This window comes from Lipotes vexillifer, unplaced genomic scaffold (assembly GCF_000442215.2).
Source record: "Lipotes vexillifer unplaced genomic scaffold, Lipotes_vexillifer_v1.1 scaffold1115, whole genome shotgun sequence".
Taxonomy (NCBI): Eukaryota; Metazoa; Chordata; class Mammalia; order Artiodactyla; family Lipotidae; genus Lipotes; species Lipotes vexillifer.
Window position 1 is genome coordinate 1,965,420 of NW_006792080.1, and position 5,247 is coordinate 1,970,666.

The following is a 5,247-nucleotide window of genomic DNA, read 5'->3' on the forward strand; positions in this document are numbered from 1 at the left end:
CCACAGGCGGCCCTAATTGGACGGCCGACCCCCGCGCGCTGATTGGCCGCGTGGGCGAGGCGGAGGAGAGCCGTGCGCAGCGGCGTATGTGGGGCCGTGTGCAGACCCGCGTGTGGCGCAGGCGAGGATCGTGAAAATAAACAGCCGCTGCCTCGCGAGCCGCCTTCTCGGCCTGCGTCCGAGTCTCCGCCGCTGCGGGCCCCTCCGACGCCGAAGGTGAGGCCGCGAGCATGCTGGGGGCCGCGGTGCGGGGGCCGCGGGCGGAGGGTCCGGAGCAGGGAGGCGGCGATGGCGGCCGCGCTCCGGCCTGCGCCGCTGCTGCGTCAGGCGGGAAACGGGCCGCCGCCGCCGCCCGGCCCCGGACTGCGCCCCGGGACGCGGGGCCGCCGCAGTCGGGCCGCCGGGCCCAGGCCGCAGCCTTGCCGCGGACGAGGCCGCGCGTCCTTGGGGCCGAGGCGGGGGCTCCGGGGCCGCGGAACGTAGGGCGGGGGGGGATTTGGCGGGAACGGGGGGGGGGGGGGCCGTGTGTGGGGGAGGGCCCTGGAGCAGCGGGGGGCACGGGGGCTGGGCCTGGCGCGGGCCATGTGCCAGGGGCTGTGTGGGCTTAGGTGGGGCCTTGGAGAAGCTCTCCGTTTAGGGTGGGGGGACACCCCGCCGGAAGGCCTGTGAGGCTTCGGGACTCGCTCTGCCTACTTCCCACTAGCTTCTCGCTTCTTGAATTTTTATCGTCGTTGACATGCTAAGTTACTTGTTTTACGGTGCAGTTCGGGAAGGGTCAGATAAGGCTCGCCTTTCTTGAGTCAACACTAAGTTACGGAGGCTTTTGAAAAACCCCGTTATCAGAAGAAAGCATGAATTTGTCAAACTTCCAAAATCATGGCAACAGCAGTAACCTTTGCATCATCTCTTGGACAGGTGAAACGAATACAATTTAATCTGAAAACGAGGCGAGAAAATTAATTAGCCAACCTCCATTTGGATTTTCCAAACGTGCAAACCTATTTTAGAACGGCATAATGGCCCACATTTGGGTTTGGGTGTTGATTTTATAATGGGTAAAGCTTGTGCTTGTTGCCACATGTTAACCACATGGCCGCAGCCACAGGGCACTTCCAAAGGAAGTGACTACATCTGGTTTTAGGGGTCTTAGGAAAAGAAAACATTGCTCAGTTTTCATCTGTGACTTCAGATAGTGTGTTTCAGGCATTATTCAGAAGGATCCACAGAAAGGGTAGGGTAAAGAAGCCAAGAGTCGGGATTAGTTGTTTTTTCTTTTCAGGAGGATTAACTTACGTCCTCATCTTGTACCCCCAAATGACAAGCTTTTAAAAACAGGTTTTTCCCTTTTTCCTATTGTTTGACGCAGTTTTGGGAGAGAAACATAACCAGTTAATTTATGCATCAGTGAGTTAACCTTAATTGAAATTAAGAACTTTGTTATTCTTTTGCTCAAGCCCTATAAGTTGAGTGTAAGGTTTTGAGGTTCTGAAGAGATGGATGAGAAGAAGTTCCTACCTCTTCGGCTTTTTTTTTCTCTCCTCTGCAAAGCAGTTATTTTTAAATGCTTCTTAAAAATTACTGTGATGGAGGCTTAATCAAACACCGACAAAGTGCCTCGTACGTAGTTTCATGCTGTTTTTAGTTGGTTGAGCCTGATTCTTGTCTACAAGGAGCTCTCTGTACTGGAATATAAAAGGAATAATTTATTAGGTTCTCAGGGGCTGGATTAAGGACTTAAAATTTTTCCAAATCGCAACTCTTGGCAACAGTATTTGAAAAAAGCTAACAGTATATATTTATGTATTTATCTAATATGTCACAGATAAATTGGGTAGGTTTTTCTCAGCAACCAAAGGTCCACATTCCTTTTCATATTGATAAGCTGGGTATTTCATACGTGCAGTCTCTTTAGAATATTTTGAGCCAAATCAGTGGAAAACTTAAGGGGCATTTATTACACTTGTATTTTGAACATCTGGAACAGGCCGAATGCTTTTTTTTTTAAGGTATTATAAGCGAGTTTTGTAATACAGTTTTGTGATTGGATTCTTTTTACCTTTCTTAAAATCTAAGTGAAGTCTATGGTACCTAAATGGAAGCTTAAGATGGGTAGTTAAAGGCAGTAGAACCACAGTTTGACTAATTGGAATGATTGGTCTGTTGTCTAAACGCTTGACCACAAGAGAGATTTTGCTTTTTTTTTTCTTCCCCTTGCAGGTGTGAGAGTTTCTTTTAAGAATTGCTGGCTTCTTTCCTCTTCCTAGCCTTCTGACAGTAAGTGGAGAGCAGAAGACTGATGCCAAGGCATCCTGGCCTGCTATGTGGAGAACGCTCTTTCTGTACTGTCTCATTTAATAGAACCCTTACTCTGGCAGTGTCAGGTGCTGCTGCAGTAAAGGCATGCTGTTGAGAGATTCACAGTAAAGTGTACACCATTTTCATGTAAAAAACTGCTGGAATAATAAAATAGAGCTTGTGTTAATCAGAGCTCTGTTAATCAGGACAGAGTGCAGTATGGTGGTCGCCTGGAGTTGCTCCATAATTGCAGATGAGGGTGTTAACTAGTGAAGTCAGGTTGCCAGTCTTTGGTCTGTGGTGACACTCCTAAGTTCTGCCTTAGGAAGAAAGTGAAAATCTAAAGTGGCTTTCAATTCATTCATGGGTGTGGATTTTTAGAAACGTAAGGATTCTAGTCTTATTTTGACTTCTCTAAATTGGTGTGTTTTTCTGATAGCATTTTCATGTACAGTATCACTTAACCCTAACAGAAGCCTCTGCAGAGGACTTGGAGCCAACTGTTGAAATCCTGACTCTAGAACTTTCTGAATCGCTTCTCGGCCTTTTGGCTAAGATCAAGCGTAGAACTTCCTGTAGGGTTAGCCAAAAAGTTCTAGAAATAAGATGTTATGGGAAAACCCGAGCGAACTTTGTGGCCAACCCAGTAGTTGTATGGCTTTGGGAAGTCATTTGGTCTCAGATCCTCAGTTTCCTTATTGTAAAATGGGGACAAGAATACATGACTAGCAAGGTTGTAGAGATTACAGATAATGTGTTTATCAATCCTTGACTTATAGTAGGTATTCAGCTACTGATTAAAAGCCTTCAGGGCAGGCAGAAATGGGTGTGGGTAGCATTGCTCCCAGGACTGTACTCTGTTCTACAGTATTCTGGCCAGAATGCAGGTAGTGCACAGTATAACTTGCTTCCTTCCATTCTATCTGTAGTTTATCTTTATTTCAACAGTTTGAAGTGTTTCAGTACCATGTTGGAACTCTGAACCAACTTATTAGGGTGTAAAAATAGGTGAGTGCATTCAAGGGGCAGAAGCTCCACTGTGGTCTCAGTGCAGTTTAGGTCAACGTGGATGAGTCGGGTAACCCTCAGTTTGGGGAAGGTGACTGGAGACACAGCAAATGTGAGTCGATATGGCTGCGTTAGGAAAACAACCCGATCCTTATCAACTGCTTTATGTCACGTTCCCCACTCCCTCCTTGCCTGTTGCTGCTGCTTTTAAATGTATTTTATAGAGTTATGGTTTCTGATTCATTGGAACGCATTGTTAGTCTTGACCGTGTGCCGTTAAGATTTAAGTAGTTTACTGGCTTGGTTCTTAGTATCAAAAATATGGTAGAATTGCATTCACGAAGACATTTGTATTACCATTTGCGTTTTGGTACCGATTCCAGGATTTAAGCCTTAAAGCCTAGATGAGTGCAGTATCTGTAAAAGAGGCCTCATAGTTTGGCTTACACAGCCCTCACAGTGAATCTTTGCAAACCGTATCTTGACTGCCTTACTCCTCCTGCTGCCTGGCATGCCTTGTGCTCCTACCACATCTTTACATGTGATTTATGTCAGTGAAAATTCAATACACAGCAATCGAACTGGAAACAGATCCTGATTCCTGTTGTTGAAAATGTGAAGTCGTTAGGAATTCACCCTTTTTCTTGTCTTACCTCTAATCCATTCCACTCAGGAAGTAGATTTTATGGGAAGCTTGAGTATAAACAGAGTTGGGCCCACTTCAAGCCTGCTGTGTAGATTGGTTTTGTTTGTTTGTTTTGGCTGTGTTGTGCGGCTTGCAGGATGGATGCCCAGAATCCTAACCACTAGGCCACCAGGGAATTCCCTGGACTGAGTGCTCATCTGTCTGTCTACAATCCATCTTAACTGGGAGAAGAGTGGAAAGGCAGGAATAACTGTGTGAGCAGTGGACATAAATCCATACGTTTTTAAAAATTGAGCACCTGTTAAGCACAAGGCACCTGGTAGTAATCTGGTTACAGATCAGTTTTATCTTCCTCAAGACAGGAGAGGGGTCAGGTGTCTTGAGGTAATGCAGCAAGTGGTTAAGCTCAGTTAAGTGGTTAGCCCTATAGTCCCCAAGTCTTTTTATACTGTGTGAGGATACATGGGTGTAGATACAGCAATGATTTTTAGCAGCAAAAGGAAGAAAAATATGCTCTCCTACTGCCTGGCAACAGTGAAAATACGGTATTTGTTTTTTAAACTCGTATATATGTTTTGTAGCATTCCATAAAATGTTGCTGAGAGTCTGGATGGCAAGTTAGGGGTCCTGGCTCAGTTGCTGATTTTAGTGACCAGGAGTGAAAATTTCTCAGTTACATGTGGGGATTTTACTAGACAATCTGAAATGCATACTGAATTTAGAGTGATTATACTCAATCCTTATTGAATACGTAGTTGAAAATACATGGTTAACTTTTTTTTTTTTTGGGCGGTGCTACACGGCTTGTGAGATCTTAGTTCGAACCCGGGCCCTGGCAGTGAAAGCGCTGAGTCCTAACCAGTGGACCGCCAGGGAATTCTCAGCATCGCTACTTTAAATTAATGGTGCAGCACCTCTTGTGATAGCAAGAATTCAGGTGTTTTATTGTCAGTACTTACTGGATTGGATCGGGTCTGTACAAGAAACACAATTTGTTTCATTCAGCAAATGACTATTGGTGCCCCCCCCCAAAAAAAAAACAAACCCAGTGGTTAAAAATACTGTTATACTGCTACTAAAAGGATAATTGTATGGGGTATTATGATTCAAAGGTGAATTACTTGGTGTCTGCTCTGAAGGAATATGATAGAAAGCAAAATGGTAGTGCAGAGTGCCCTGGGTCTTACTAGGGATTAAGGATAGCTCCAGGCTGGGTGGTGTGGTCAGGTTCTATTATAGAGTTGGCCCTGGAAGGCTGCAAAAGGTTGTGACAGGCGGGAGAGCCGGGGGGGGGGGGG

The 5,247-nt window shown here is 45.8% G+C and overlaps 1 protein-coding gene across 4 annotated transcripts in view; it reads left to right on the plus strand.

Annotated features, from left to right (window-relative positions):
* Positions 1-69: 69 nt before the first annotated feature.
* The window catches only part of CNBP (CCHC-type zinc finger nucleic acid binding protein), a 10,141-nt gene continuing 4,963 nt past the window's right edge, over positions 70-5,247 (plus strand). The window contains exon 1 of one of the 4 annotated variants that reach the window (XM_007465283.1): positions 70-216. The gene's annotated coding sequence lies outside the window, so the exon portion shown is untranslated. The remainder of the gene's footprint in view (positions 217-5,247) is intronic. The other 3 variants (XM_007465284.1, XM_007465286.1, XM_007465281.1) reach the window with 3 other exon arrangements.